The 16851-nt window shown below is 41.8% G+C and overlaps 1 protein-coding gene and 1 long non-coding RNA gene across 3 annotated transcripts in view; one reads left to right on the top strand and one right to left on the bottom strand.

The window, feature by feature from the left end:
* The window catches only part of GPC3 (glypican 3), a 282585-nt gene that overhangs the window by 193976 nt on the left and 71758 nt on the right, over nt 1–16851 (bottom strand). The gene's annotated exons all lie outside the window — the stretch shown is intronic.
* Nucleotides 1733–16494, top strand: LOC122455759. The gene is made up of 3 exons (XR_006274216.1): nt 1733–1777; nt 11623–11627; nt 16373–16494. It is a non-coding gene; the product is annotated as an uncharacterized LOC122455759 (long non-coding RNA).

Raw genomic sequence — 16851 nt, 5'->3', positions numbered from 1 at the left:
TTCAGACTTGAGGAAAAAAAAAAATCTTTCAATGAAACTCTATTTTAGGGAAGCCTGACTTTAAAAACCTCTATTTATTGATTGAGGAACTAGTAATAGGTTTACAAATCCTCGTCATGTAAATATCAAAACCAAAATAATTATAACAGTCAGCTTTTGTATAAAAAGACATTATACAGAAATATAGTTGTCAGCTCACTCTTTTAAGAAGGTTTTACCATATTACTGAGCAAGCATCACCTCTGACATCTTTCAGGTGATTTTATGAAATTGAGTGACATCTCTCATTACACACATTTAACAGATCCAGCAAAGCTATGAAATGTTAATATTTTTTTAAAATGGACAAGCGTGATGAGGGGTTTTTTTTTTTTTTTTTTTTTTTTTTTGCAAATAAGTGTACCTTGTCTGAGCACAGAATAAAAGGTAACCAAATCTCTATTTTCCTGGCTATATAATTGATGTGTTAATTTTTCCCGTAGCAACAACCTCCCATATTTTTGGAACCATTTCTCTGCGGTTCAGCTATTTTTATTTTTCCAGTGAGAGGTTATCAGGAGCTGAGCAGCTAGGAGCAGATGAGAGATAAATTCTTCATTTCTCTTTCTGTGACCATTTCCCCTAGAAATCCCCAGGAAGACTGCAGAAGGATCCCTGGGTGAAAAACGTCCAACTATTTGTGATATTTGGGCACAGATGGGAAGCGCGACTTTTCCAGAAGCAGCACTGGACTGAGAGTGCCTCTGAGTGTTGCTAAATTTTAGTGACAGAAAGGCCCTCACTGAAGGATGAAGCACCAGGAATGGTGGCTGTTGTCCTTAACATGGATTTTTTTCCCCTTACACAGGTACTCTGTTCCTTTGGCAGGCTATGATATTGTTCATATTTGTTTGGGGAGTTTTTACACTCCAGTTGAGCATTCTCAATAGAAGTAACCACAATGAATTTTCCTAGCGCTTGAAGTGCAGCATCTGTCAACGTGACAACAGTAGCCGTGCAACTCCCTTTGGTCTTAATAAACCAAATGATGTTGCTGTGCCTCCAGTGAATCTAGGATTACTGTCCACTTTCAACCAGGACACGAAGAGCCAGAGCTGACAAAGGGTGGAGCTGGGGTTCACTTTGGGAACAGGAAGTCAAGGGCTGCATACACAACACGTGATAAATTCCACTCCAAGGTTCTTCCTAGAAAGATTTCACAGCAACTCTCAGTTGGCATTTGCTCAAGTTATAGTATTGCTCTTATAAGTACAATTTTCAGAGGTGATACCTCGACCTGCAATTTTAAAAACGTAGATGTAGCAGCATGTGATGGGGTGTCCACCCCACCCAGGAGTGGAAGGGGTTAATGGAGGCCACATGGGCCCATTAACCTAGTAGATGGAATGCTGCGAGGAAAGCCCTGGTTAGAGGAACAGGCTCACCTGGGCAGGAACAAGCGGGGCCTGTATAAAGCCAGGTAGCTGCTATAGACATGGGGGCTGCAGCTGGGAAAGGGAAGGAGGCCACAGTCACACCCTGAGTGGAAAGAGTGGGTAGGCTGGCAAACCCAGAGAGGTAGGAAGAAACTAAGGAAACAGCAGCAAGGGGCAGGACGTTACAGAGACCTTGGCAGCTTGTTATAGGGTCCCTGGGTTCCCCTACCAGCCACTGGGAAGCAGCCAGGGCCTTGGAGACACCAGCCCAACAGCTGGAAAGACTGAATTCCCGAGAAGAGAGAGACCTTAGTGACCTGGCCAGAGGGCCAAGCCATGAAGAGCAGACTGCAGCCCCTGGAGTGAGAGATGCTGCACAGTGAGACGGGACAAGGGAAGATACCACCAGAAGGGAAGCGCAATCCTGGCAGAGCTAATTCACAGGACGCCAGCAGGAGGTGCTGCTAGCAGTCAGTGGACCCCATGACATGGTATACCAGCCCTACTAGCAACTTTCCAATAATGCTGGCTCATTAACGCTGGTCATCCTGTGAATTGGTACAGTAGGAAGCCTGCTACTTGTACTATCAAGTCATACCATGAATTATTCCCCACAACATAGTATAAGGTCACACGAAATCCCTTATGGATTGGACAGCTGAAGAGTTTGCATAGATTATTCTTTTCTTCATTACACAAGTTAGTCAATCACCTGCCATCTGCAAATTTGTCACAATTAAGAGCAAAACAGATGGGAGTTCCAGGGGAAGGCATTGGTATAATCAAGTAGGTTCTAACAACGTTTAGTAGCCTCCCACCAGAATTAAGAATATAAATAGAGAGAAAGTAAGCTCAGAAGAGACACAGAAATTCCATATTAGGCAGAAAGTCAGGCAAATGCCTCAGACGGCTTATGATAAATAAGGTCTCTGTTTACTGTATTGCCAACCACAAGCTCTCAAAAAATCATGAGTAGGGCCCCCCAGAAAATATGAGGTTGACTTAATCATGAGCTTTTTAAAAAAAACTGAGGATGTGTTTCGCCATCTGACTTAAGCCTGTAAGGTGCATTTGGGTCAGGATCTCTGCAGTCATGAGGGCTAAAAACTTACTTTTTTTAAACAGAAGTCAAAATTCTCTTGTAATCACATGAATCTGGGAGCTGGGGCTTGAATACATATACCAAATATCATGAGATATGTGATAAAGCAGAGAGTGGTCAGCACTGTTTACATAGGCACTGTTCAAACTAAATTACAATTCTCTCCAATGGCCAGATTCTGCCACCCTTTATTCACAACTGTAGTACTTAGCTTTAGGAGTGGCCCAACTGATCTGCAGAGTAAAAGTCTACTCAGTTTTTACAGCTAGGAGAAAGTTTTAAGATTAGCAGCTCAACTTGAATTACTTTTGCAACTTGTACTTCAAATTACAGAATTCATGAACCCTCATATGTTTCCCTCTAACTTTTAAACCATGGCTTCAGCTGGACTGCACAGGATGAACTCATGTCATGCATCATTCCCCAACGAACATACTGTTCTACTGTATCCAGATAGTTGACCATATTTGCTATTAGAAAGTGGCTGAGATTATCTCTCTTCCTGAACCAAATTCTGTCGGTGGAAGAGACAGGGGCAAGTTTCAAGCTCAGTCTGGAACGCGGAGTAGTTTGCTGTCTGACCACCAAGTCAACATGTATATAATTTAGTAATAATATAAAAACTAATAGATAAATATAAATATTTATAAAAACAAACCTTCAAGATAGATCCAGTCACACTGCCACGTATATCCTCACTGGGGGTACAAACAATAGTGCCTACCAGACACATTCAGTCTTATTGTTACTCTTCGTAAGCCTTGCATAGTCTTCTATCAAGTCCACCAAAGATACTCATTGCATCTTAGACACAAGATTTTTTACACTTGCCCAAAATCACACGTTGTTGCTAAAACCTCTGTATTCCTTGTGGGGGAAAATGGAAAGTAAAAACCTCCCAATTCTGTACAAGCCCGAGGTATTTCGAAGGAGGAGTAGCTCTAGCTCTGCATGTCAGATTGCTACAGAACATGAAGTACACAAATCTAGTACTATGATGGTCAGAGCTGTCTTCTTAGGCCTCACTGTAATTTAGAACACCTGCCTCATTCAGATGCAAAATGATTTAGACAGAGACTCAAGAAATGCTGAGTGCTGCTGTAATAGCTGGAAAAGAAGCTACATCAAACAATGGTAACTACAACAGAAACTGCCACATAGTGGAAGTCTGTTTGTGGAGTCTACCACTTACTCTGGCCAACACCAAGTGATTAGATATACAGATGTTTAAGAACAGAGATACTTTTGAGGGCCACCTGGTCCAGTCCATGGACACTTAGCAGGAAAACCTTACTTTTGATCAGCTACAGAACTATCCATGGTATTGAGCACCATGGCTGCTACTCTGAAACATGCTTGCTACTGTCTATTGGATGCAGTGCAAACCATCAACTTAATGAAAAAACTCATACAGATACAGACAGACATCATCTTCCTTTCCAAATGCAAACAGACGGACATCATACCAAAAGGACTGAAGGTAAAAAATCCATTACAATCTACATACCACTCAGACTATCCGCAAAAAGAAAAAGAGTACTTGTGGCACCTTAGAAACTAACAAATTTATTAGAGCATAAGCTTTCGTGAGCTACAGCTCACTTCATCGGATGCATTTGCACTCAGACTATGCTGACAGCTTGTGCCACACACTCTCAAAGAAACTGCGGAACCACCTGATCAACATCCTCTACAGCAAACAGGGAAAGATTAAGAATGAGCTCTCAAAACTGGATACTCCCATAAAAAAAAACAACCTTCCACACAAAATTCCTCGTGGCTGGACTTTACAAAAACTAGACAAGCCAGTTACAACACACACTTTGCTTCTCTACAAAAGAAAAAGGACACTAAACTATCTAAACTACTACATGCCACAAGGGGCCACAACAGTGGTACCCTTAACCCATCCAGCAATATTGTTAATCTATCCAACTATACTCTCAGCCCAGCAGAAGAATCTGTCCTATCTCAGGGCCTCTCCTTCTGCCCCTCCACCTCCGCAAACATGATACAGTTCTGGGTGACCTAGAATCCTATTTTCGATGCCTTCGACTCAAAGAATATTTCCAACACACCTCTGAACAACATACTAACCCACAGAGAGTTTCCTAGCAACACTACAAAAAGAAGGATTCTGGGTGGACTCCTCCTGAAAGTCGAAACAACAGACTGGACTTCTACATAGAGTGCTTCTGCAAATGTGCACGGGCTGAAATTGTGGAAAAGCAGCATCACTTGCCCCATAACCTCAGCCGTGCAGAACACAATGCCATCCACAGCTTCAGAAACAACTCTGACATCATAATCAAAAAGGCTGACAAAGGAGTTGCTGTCGTCATCATGAATAGGTCGGAATATGAACAAGAGGCTACCACTTTCTACAAGCCACTTTCTTACCCTCTGATCCCACTGAGGGTTTCCAAAAGAAACTACAGCATCTGCTCAAGAAACTCCCTGAAAAAGCACAAGAACAAATCCGCACAGACACACCCCGGGAATCCTGACCTGGAGTATTCTATCTGCTACCCAAGATCCATAAACCTGGAAATCCTGGGCACCCCATCATCTCAGGCATTGGCACCCTGACAGGAGGATTGTCTGGCTATGTAGACTCCCTCCTCAGACATTACGCTACCAGCACTCCCAGCTATCTTCGAGACACCACTGACTTCCTGAGGAAACTACAGTCCATTGGTGATCTTCCTGAAAACACCATCCTAGCCACTATGGATGTAGAAGCCTCTACACCAACATTCCACACAAAGATGGACTACAAGCCGTCAGGAACAGTATCCCCGATAATGTCACAGCAAACCTAGTGGCTGAACTTTGTGACTTTGTCCTCACCCATAACTATTTCACATTTGGGGACAATGTATACCTTCAAATCAGCGGCACTGCTATGGGTACCCGCATGGCCCCACAATATGCCAACATTTTTATGGCTGACTTAGAACAACGCTTCCTCAGCTCTCGTCCCCTAATGCCCCTACTCTACTTGCGCTACATTGATGACATCTTTATCATCTGGACCCGGGGAAAAGAAGCCCTTGAGGAATTCCACCATGATTTCAACAATTTCCATCCCATCATCAACCTCAGCCTGGACCAGTCCACACAAGAGATCCACTTCCTGGACACTACGGTGTTAATAAGCGATGGTCACAAACACCACCCTATACCGGAAACCTACTGACAGCTATTCCTACCTACATGCCTCCAGCTTTCATCCAGACCACACCACACGATTCATTGTCTACAGCCAAGCTCTACGATACAACCGCATTTGCTCCAACCCCTCAGACAGAGACAAACACCTACAAGATCTCTATCAAGCATTCTTATAACTACAATACCCACCTGCTGAAGTGAAGAAACAGACTGACAGAGCCAGAAGAGTACCCAGAAGTCACCTACTATAGGACAGGCCCAACAAAGAAAATAACAGAACGCCACTAGCCATCACCTTCAGCCCCCAACTAAAACCTCTCCAACGCATCATCAAGGATCTACAACCTATCCTGAAGGACGACCCATCACTCTCACAGATCTTGGGAGACAGGCCAGTCCTTGCTTACAGACAGCCCCCCAAACTGAAGCAAATACTCACCAGCAACCACACACCACACAACAGAACCACTAACCCAGGAACCTATCCTTGCAACAAAGCCCATTGCCAATTGTTTCCACATATCTATTCAGGGGACACCATCATAGGGCCTAATCACATCAGCCACACTATCAGAGGCTTGTTCACCTGCACATCTACCAATGTGATATATGCCATCATGTGCCAGCAATGCCCCTCTGCCATGTACATTGGTCAAACTGGACAGTCTCTACGTAAAAGAATGAATGGACACAAATGAGATGTCAAGAATTATAACATTCAAAAACCAGTTGGAGAACACTTCAATCTGTGTGGTCACTCGATTACAGACCTAAAAGTGGCAATTTTTCAACAAAAAAAAACTTCAGAAACAGACTCCAATGAGAGACTGCTGAATTGGAATTAATTTGCAAACTGGATACAATTAACTTAAGCTTGAATAAAGACTGGGAGTGGATGGGTCATTACACAAAGTAAAACTATTTCCCCATGTTTATCCCCCCCCATCCCCCACCGTTCCTCAGATGTTCTTGTCAACTGCGGGAAATGGCCCACCTCGATTATCACTACAAAAGGTCCCCCCCACCCCGCTCTCCTGCTGGTAATAGCTCACCTTAAGTGATCACTCTGGTTATATAGCGTGTATGGTAACACCCATTGTTTCATGTTCTCTATGTATATAAATCTCCCCACTGTATTTTCCACCGAATGGATCCAATGAAGTGAGCTGTAGCTCACGAAAGCTTATGCTCAAATAAATTTGTTAGTCTCTAAGGTGCCACAAGTACTCTTCTTTTTGCAAACACAGACTAACTCGGCTGCTACTCTGAAACATTCTAGGACTGATACCATACACCACTTGGGGGCACAAAGGGAGATAGTGGAAGGGGCATCACATATATTTAAAGACATTCTGTTAGGTATTCCTTGTTAAACAATTGTTTGAGTGATCCAAGTTTAGCCATTAAGTAACTTTAGTTTGCCATTTTCCCATTACAGAACAAAATTCAAACCTTTCCACTAAAGACTGCAGTCAAGAATCAGCACTGGGTTACAGCCAGACTGCGATTGATTATCTGGTTTCAGTTGACTTGGACGCTGAATGTGGATAAAGATCAAGCAATTTCTTTTTTTCTAATATTACTTACAAGTTTCTTCATCTTAGAAAGTCATAAAAAAAATCAAGTATGAATTTTGTGTTGAAAAGCATGAATATTAATATTATATTTGGCTCAAATTCAGCAGAAAATAAAGAGTCCTAGTCAGGAGTGGATGCTGTAGGAAAGTAAATAACGAGGAGAGTAACCAGAAAGAAAAAGAGTTGGATCAAATAAAGGCTTACAGATTAAATAGACAGTTGAGCACAGAAAAATATATTGTAATGACGACTTTGATGAGTCTTTAACACTCACACCTCCATGTGTTACCTACTACAAGAAATAACAAACAGAGAAAAAGAAAAGTTTGACTGACATGTTTGTGTGCATCACTAGTGAAGGATGACAGGTTTCAGAGTAGCAGCCGTGTTAGTCTGTATTCGCAAAAAGAAGAGGAGTACTTGTGGCACCTTAGAGACTAACTAATTTATTTGAGCATAAGCTTTCGTGAGCTACAGCTCACTTCATCTCAGCGTGTAGAATGAGAATCTCTATGCAGGGGGTGCGGGGAGAGCAGTCCTGAGAAAGAAAGTGTTGTCAGACACTGAGATACAGCCATTCCAACCAAAATCTTCAGATTTCACCCCAAAAATCCTTTACAAAATTGCTCTAGCAATGCCATGTGTGCTTAAGGCATTGCTCACTAGAATCAGGGATTAGGTCCATTGAAGCTTAAAACCAGCTCCAAACAAACTTCTGTTTAGCTTAAGTAATACTTCTTTAAACTGAAATAAGGGAATGTCCACAACGCTCTTTGCTCTGGTTTAACAGAAAGTGTGATTTTAAATTGGAGCAACTTTGCCCTGTTCAGAAGCCCTGACTTTTCAGCCACAGGCTAACTGAATGTTAATGGTGTTTACTTCAAGCTCCTGGACATTCACATCTTCCCAGTCTTTTATCATGTGTACAAAAGCTGTATGAACATGGGGTCCAATACCACGAGGGCTCAATATCCTTGGCCCCCATTCATCTCAAGGAAGGGAACGTGGGGAGAATCTGATCAGATGATATCAGGTCATATGATCAGATCATCCATCCAATGCCGCTTAAATTTCAAATATCAAATGCTCATCACAAACTACTAGCAAATGATCTATGGACTAAGAATTGTTAGAAATTATTTGAATAATTTCTACAAATACATTTGTGGGACACCACAATCTGATCACTGTCAGTTCACAAAGAGACAACATTCACCAAATAAACTACTGGATATGAATTATTTCCCCTTCTCTAGTCATTTCCTTTTGGAAAATCAGTAGGCGTGTGACTACATGCACTTCTGCCCTCATCTGGATAGTATCAGAACTACTCAACTGACTTCTATGCCCAGCATTTTCCGTTAGGGGAAGAGGTGGGGTATCTGCTTTTAGAGTTAGTGGAGCAGGGTTCTACCCCTGCTGTTGCCATGAAGTTTCAAGAGGCCATGGTGCGTAGCACTGTGAAATGACTAGAGGACCTTGGATATTACAGTATGCCATCCTTAATAGGGAGCACCACCTCTAAAATCAATCATATCTATTCTGATGTAAATCATGCACCCTTCCTCCTCACCTATAAAAAATGAAGTTAGGGAATAAATGCTATAGAGGGTCACAAAGCCTGCATCTCAGGGGAGAGGGATTATTAACATGGATTATCTTTTGTGCTCATCTTTTTTTTTCTATTTCCGTAAAAATCTGTAAGCAAGCGAACAAGATGGCAGTTGCAGAGACAGCATCCAAAAGTCTAGCAAAAATGGTTACAACGTTAAAGTAACTCTCACACACAATTAGGAGTATTATGCAATTTATTTCACTGCATCAACAACCTCCCTCCATCCCACTCTCTAACGCAAGTAGGAGGTTAGGCATGACGCGCCTCATTGGTTTTACTATCTTTCTAGTGGAAAATGTTGTTACTTGAATGTCTGGGGGCGGTTTTTAGAGCAATAAGTAGTTGTCTAAAGTAATTGTTACTTGTCATGCAAATTTTAGCTAAGCAATAGCAGACCAGAGAGAGAGAGAGAGTGTGTGTGTGTGTCACACACACAATATGATAGTCTGTCACCTATGAAGAAATAACTATCTGGGCTACTTATCCATTCTTATATGCAAATATTTACACCTTTGTTAAGTGTGAATAATAAAGAGGAGAAAGCAGCTATCTAAATGGAACAAACTAAAAAAAAAATAGAATGACCTCATGTTACATAAATTCATCTATTTCATACATAGCAAATGCAACTGTAGATGGCATGTGCATATGCAGATTTTAAATATAAAGCAAAGTGTCCATTAGTGCACAATCTGGCATTAGTTATCTATTTTAAAGAGGGGGTTTTCAGTAAATTGCACATTTAAATCTCACTGTTATGGGAAGTGGTCTCCTTTAGCTCTTCAAACTTACCTACTGTTGCTATTAATGACCACTCGCAATGCAGTGACCCTTATAATGTGTGATTTCACACTGAATATTTAATTTCTGAAGGTGAAAAGTGAGATGCTCCCCTGTAATACCTATCTTTATGGCTCTCTTAATTCTTTAAAATTTATAGTCTCCACTAAAAGCACACAACATAATTGAAATAGATATTCCAAGATATATTTCTGCATTATTCTAACCTATAGATTCTTGTTAGCCATTACACTAACAAAGAAAACAATATTTTCAAACAGCTGAACTAAGGGCATTTTAAAAAATTCTCTAGATAATCTTAAATGAGTTTTTTGTTGGCTTTGGTAGTGATGGTTTCAGAAATCAGGATATCCAAAACAAAAACAAAAAAACATTTGTAGCTAATTCTACAGGGATTGAAAGAGTACATCGGAGATCACAGTATCATACTTCTCTCCAGCCCGCAAAAAAGACAAATTTTGACTTTGACTTGTTTGTCCTGAATTTCATGTTTATCAAAGGCTGAGCTAAAGTATCATTGTTCTATTCCACTTTCAGCACTGGCAGTTCTAATTTTTCCACCTTTGAAGCATGTCCTTCATATCATCTGCTGGTGTCTTGAGTATCCACAGATATCCAAAGGCAGGGTTACGCCTCTGAACTATAGTGGATTAAAAGTGCCACAACATGCCTCAGACAAAACCTTCTACTCCTAAGTGTCTGTTAGTGTTCCCTCAGAACATAAAGCGACTCAATCAATTATGAGATCTTATCGGCTACTACCGTCTACTCACAGAGAGAAGAGTAAAAAGAAAAGGAGTACCTGTGGCACCTTAGAGACTAACAAATTTATTTGAGCATAAGCTTTCGTGAGCTACAGCTCACTGCATCCGATGAAGTGAGCTGTAGCTCACGAAAGCTTATGCTCAAATAAATTTGTTAGTCTCTAAGGTGCCACAAGTACGCCTTTTCTTTTTGCGAATACAGACTAACCCGGCTGCTACTCTGAAACCAGAGAGAAGAGTGTGAACCAAAGCGTGCAGTCAAGACCCTGACTCTGAGCTCTTCCGTAAAGGTGCGGGGAGAATTTGACTTCCTCAATTGCAAACAGGCTTCACGGTAACCGCTGTGAAGTTTGGCATTTTCGCTGAAGAGATGCATGTTATCAGTGTATTTTAATCCAAATACAAGGCTATTGGACTTTTATAGCAGAAACTCACGGGTCTCCAGGTTAAAAAGTTACTGACAGTGTGAAGTAATGCCTGAAGCCTCAGGCTGAAGGCCTCATTACTCACTGGAGGTCACTGACCCAGAGATATAATTGTTCTCTCTCTCTCTCTAAACTAAAATTCCCAGTCTGTCTCTCCAGTGAAGCTCGCCAACTCACCCAGCACAATTCTATCCAGGTAAAATCTACATACAGCAGGTAAAATGCATGCCTGGTGTAACTCTACAGAACTCAATGGAATAGGGCCAGAGAGAGAAGGCTGGCCCATTATTTGCTTTTAAAAATTCTCTGACCTTATTTGTTCTCCAGCTTCATATAGCTTGTGTTGAGGCATCTGGCTTTTGTTCATAGTGTCATGTGACTCAGTCAAGGGCAAAGCTCCAGTTGTACGAGCAGAAGTCATCTTGCCTTCATGTAAAAACACAATTTCTGTCTCTTCCAGATTATTTTGAGGGTTTGGGGGGGGTTTTTTTTGTTTTTTTAAACATAGTAAGAGTATTCTGAAGTAATATTATGTACTTAGTGATTTACACTATCACTACTTCATCTTCCCCCCTACAACTGGTTTTCTGCAGAGTTGAGGGGAAGCCTAGCACAGCAGAAGGAGGAAATGCACCCCAAAGGTAGTACTCAGTGCCAATTTCATAAAATATCAGGAATGACCAGTCACAGCACTGACCGACATGTCCTGTAGCCCCAATACACCCATCATCGATGGAACATTTTCTCAGCCAATGTATAACCACTCAAGAATTTTAGTGTCAAAAACAGAGGATGGATTGAGGCAGTTTGTGGCAATAGGCCAAAATGGCACTTTCTTAATGGCCCCAAGAAAATTAAACTTTTAAAAATTAAACTTTTACATTGCTTTTAAAGTGAAAGTTTCTAGCCATTACGCAGCAAGACAACTTTTCAGATGCGAGTATGTGCAGCGTGGAGTCTGAAGCTAGAGAGATTATATTATTCTAGCTTTCCAAGAGGGATCAACGGTCTCCATTCATCTCAATGGGTCATCAACTCTGAACCCTAATGATGGCAATGGAACAAATCAGCGTGGTTTACTACTATTGCTGCGTATTTCAGTAGAAATCCCCAGATATTCTGGAATGTTGAGTAGAGTTTCACCATTCTTTTCACCCTGGTCTGAGCACTTGTCAAAAGCTGTTGCCCAAATAGAAGGTCACTATTACAAAAAACCTGTTTTGCATCCCATGATCCTTTTTAGCCCACTGGATTAAAAAAAAAAAAAAATCAAGAAAAAAGAACATTTTGAAAAATGAATGCTTTCTGTGCCAATCACTGCAGCCATAGGGACATATGGGGACTCAGCAAGAGCTGGGGTCTGATTTATGTCTTATCTTTAGTTTAATTGAGTCTTGCACGAAAACTCTGCTTTCATTATTGAGAAAGGGACCTCCCATCATGTACCAATTGTACGAACCAAATCAAATGCTCAAAATCTACCTCATTTAACAATGTCACTTCTGGAACAAACAATGGCTTTATGTACAAATGTGCTTGCTTGGCTGCCAAAGATATAAATAGAATTGTCAGAACATTTTAGAACAATAAAAATGACATGACAATGCAAATCTATAGTCTAGCTAATCAAAACGCCATCTTTTAAGCACCAAAGATGTTTTACACTATAGATTCAAAAGAAGAGCATTTATTAGAAAGCATGTAAATTGACAGCAAATATAGGATATAACTAGAATGCAGGCAAAATAGGCATTTTTAAGTAAATATAAGAAATTATTTTTCTGAGCCCATTTATCAAGAGGGGGGGGAGGGAAGAGCTCTCTCTCTCTAACTCATGATAGCGTAAGCAACAAAAAAACACCTAAAACAGCTTAGCTAACAATGCTTGTTCAACATATTAGATTGCTTATAAAATTCTGGTATCAGTCACTATCACTATCGTATATTAGAATAATATGGCTATAATTTTCTTTGAAGTAGAGGAGCTTTTCCCCAGCTTTTCATTAAGTTTTACTAGGTTACTGGTGTTCAATCTGCAGAGCACACATTGGTATCATTACGAACAAAAATGAACTTTGCAGCAAATTCCGATTTATGCTCTATCAACAGACTGGAGTTTTGATTTTCTGACGGCAGTGTGTTCCTGCTTCAAAAGCAGCACATAAAAATAATATTTCTTCTAGATTATAAACATAGCAATGAGGAATTGGTCTAGAGGGAAAATGTACAGTGCATCTAATGAGCATTCTTTTACCTTCATCAGATAGCACTGCGACTGGGAGCAAGAAGAGCAGCGTTTGATGTTTGTACCATGCATATATCAGCATTGTTTATCTTCTAGTGGTGAATCTCTAGCCATTATCTAAGACTAAATGCTCACAAAATACAGAAATACCCAGGAAATACGAATAAAAATTTATTCGGATTTAAGTATCAGATTCAAACCAGAGAAGGCTCACTCCAGTGCATTAAACTCTCCAGTGGAGCCAGTCTGGAGTGGCCATGATCCAGATCAGAGGTGAAATGGGCTGCCACAGTTCAGTTCTACAGAGCCAAAGTCTGGTCACGGAATCATATTCCCGTATCTAGAGCAGCGGTTCTCAAACTGGGGTCGGGATCCCTCAGGGAGTCACGAGGTTATTTTGTGGGGAGTTGCGAGCTGTCAACCTCCACCCCAAACCCTGCTTTGCCTCCAGCATTTAGTGTTAAATATGTTAAATGGTGTTAAATATATAAAAAAGTGTTTTTAATTTAAAGGGGGGGGAGGTTGCACTCAGAAACTTGCTATAAGAAAGGGGTCACCAGTAAAAAAAGTTTGAGAAGTTCCCCTGCTCTGCATTTCCCCCTGTGCACAAATGGAAGACGCACAGCATGCATCCAGACAACAGTGGGGATGAAGCTGGGGGCAGGGTGGTGAAACAACACTGGCCCCCAGAGCAGCCCCCTCCACAGTGAGATTAGTTCCTAGTTAGCTGCTGGTTAAAAACATGCAGCAGGAATGAATGCCGGTGTCCCTCACCAGCACACTGACTTTGGTCCAATGAAGGGTCCCTGGTCAGCAGCAGCTCTGGATACAACAGGGGCAATACTGAGCCAGAAGGGAGGCACTTACACGAGCGGGGCAGGGACACTTTTAGCCTGTGCTCTAGCCAATGCTATTGCTCACCCTCACCCAAGGGCAACAGAAACCTAACCAAGGAAGAGTGATATCCCTGTATAGGGTGAGCAGACGGGCTTTGATGGGCTGAACCAAATGCAGCGACATTGCCAATGAATGGCTTTGCTAACAGGCATTTTCAGGGTCCGGAAACCCCTGCATTGCCTGACTGTGGCTCTTCCCCACCATAAAGAGAGGAGCCCATCCAGTATCAATAGGAACAAAGCACCCGTTCTGCCTCTGCCCACATGAAAGGGTATCAACTGCCAGCCAGGGAGTGGGAGGTAACAGTGCCACTAGGTAACTACAGCTCTATCCACTTTGACTCAGATTCTGATTTCAATTTGAACGCAAGGGGCATTCGGGAAAAGTTGATTCTTTGTTGTTAAAGAGGATAGTGTCACCTTAACTGCACTTGGGTCGTCCCTGAGGCCACTGTCTGACCAAGCACAGAACACGTGTAGGTGTAACAAACATTTCATTACTCCAGATAAGCTTAAAAGTTTTCCAAGGCTCCTGAGGGAACACAACCCATAGATATTTCTGGGGCTAGTACTCCCAAAACTCATGTCTTCTCTCCTCCTACTGTTCAGGTTTTCCAAGTTGGTATTTGTGTCAAGGTGTAAAGAGACATATGATAAACTACTGCCACAGAGTAGAAGTTTCTTGCTGATCAGAACCCACATGCAGGACTGGGAAAGGTATGTCCATCTTTAAGCAAAGGCCCGTATGAATCAAGTCCTTTGCCATAGATTTATGGAACACCAATGGGATCTGCATGCATGGACCGACTTTTACTCCCACACAGACACTCACTGGGGTCCATGGAAGTCAGCCTGGGAAGAGAGAGTCCAGCCTCCTGGACCTTACCACAGTATCCGGGTCCTAGGGAAACTGGCTAACAGTCTCAGGCAGCTAGTTAACGTGTCAATTATTGCAGTGATCTAGTTAGTTCAGTCCCAGTTCCAAGCCTCTGCTCTCAATCAAGCTGCACCCGGTAACACTTTTTATATCACTTGAGTTGATTTACGATTTCACACCTGTTTTTCTCCTGCTTGCTTCGCTTCCTTTGCTTTCCAAATAGTTTTGTGTCTATTTCCACCTGCTTTTGCCTTTTGGTTCTTCATTATTGCTGTGCACTTTACCTCAGCTTTGCTCATCTAAATCTGTCACTATTTAATCTTCTGTTCCTTGCACTGGGCTCCTTTTTCCATTTGGTTGCTTCTTGTATTCTCCTGTTCTCCTCCACCCTTGTCTTGTCACAGTCACTGCTGCTCTGCTCAGCTCACTCCCCCTGCCACTTCCTCTTGTTTATGCCGCCAATCAGGGATTTTAGCATCCTCCAGTTACTGCTTTAATGGAAAAGTTTCACAGGATGTTTCTCAGCCCATTCATTTGTTCTCCTCTCCCTACAGGACTTCTGCTGTTTTCAGCAAGATTCCTCTCCCTCCCACATCTTGGTTTTCATGGGTCTCAAGTCTCCTCTGGCTGTCTCCATTACCGCAAGTCTTCAGAGCTAAGAGTAAAATCCCACGCTGCTCCACTTTGTCTGTCCCTACTTCCCTCCCCTCCTCTAAATTGTTAGAGTCACCACATAAAACAGAGAGAGAGACCAGAGAACTCAGTTTACACAGGACTTCACTGAAAAAGGGAATGGCAAACATCTTGTAACCGTAACAGGGAAATTAAAAAAAGAACAGAACAGGATTAATTAGCCTCTTACAGGTTGTATGGCAACTTCCACCTTCTCTGTATATGTATATATCTTCTTACTATATGTTCCAGTCTATGCATCCAATGAAGTGGGTTGTAGCCAACGAAAGCTTATGCGCTAATAAATTTGTTAGTCTCTAAGGTGCCACAAGTACTCCTGTTCTTTTTACTGAAACAGACTAACAGGGCTGCTACTCTGAAACCTGTCATCAAGGAAATAAAACGCATTCCAGTAACCGAGGGTTTGTATAAACAGGGATCTGCTGGGCACTGTTGCCTGGTGGATATACACACTTTGTAAGACAAGGATTGCAGAATTTAGATGCTCCAGATAAGGAAACAGTTTGCCTGAAGAGGGTATAAACTCTTCAGGCTAAATTCTCTAGAGTCTCCAACACAGTCTTCTACTTAAAACAACAAACAGCATGCACTCAAATCCAGCTGTGGGCTATAAAGACACACTACATGGTGGGCTACATGTATGGGGAGCAAACTTTCTGCTACCCAAGTTTGAATATTTGAGGGTCCCAAGGATCTCCATTCTATTGAGATTTGTCACTGGAGCTATGACAGAGTTCAACTGAACATGTCTGTCTGTATGATAAACAGATGCATATATATGTGCACAGTAGGGTGACCAGAGAGCAAGTGTGAAAAATCGGGATGGGGTAGGGGAGAATAGGAGCCTATATAAAACAAAGCCCCAAATAGCAGGACTGACCCTATAACTTGGGACATCTGGTCACACTAGTGTATACACACACACTCATCCCTCAAAATGTACAATGGCATTAGAAATGACAGCATTCAAGTCCTTCGTTGGGCAGACCGATTGGCATTGCTAAAATAGATGTTTAAAGTGTTATCTTAACCTTGCACAATGATGATTTCAAAAACCGGCGCTATTGCATTTCGTATGGCTATGCTATAGTGTCAGTTTGATTAGGGTATGCTAGCAGTCGTTACTTGTTAGATACCCATCATTAGCAAAGTTGTCATTCAGTGAACTGGAAAAACCCAATAGTTCCAAATGACTGGATATTTTTCACTCCCCACATAGAACAGCTGAAAATAACAGTCACTTTCCGGGCTTTGCCTTAGGGATAGC

The sequence above is a fragment of the Dermochelys coriacea genome, chromosome 9 (genome assembly GCF_009764565.3).
Source record: "Dermochelys coriacea isolate rDerCor1 chromosome 9, rDerCor1.pri.v4, whole genome shotgun sequence".
Lineage (NCBI taxonomy): Eukaryota > Metazoa > Chordata > Testudines > Dermochelyidae > Dermochelys > Dermochelys coriacea.
The sequence above is the reverse complement of the archived record's forward strand: the minus strand, read 5'-3'. Positions and strand labels throughout refer to the sequence as shown.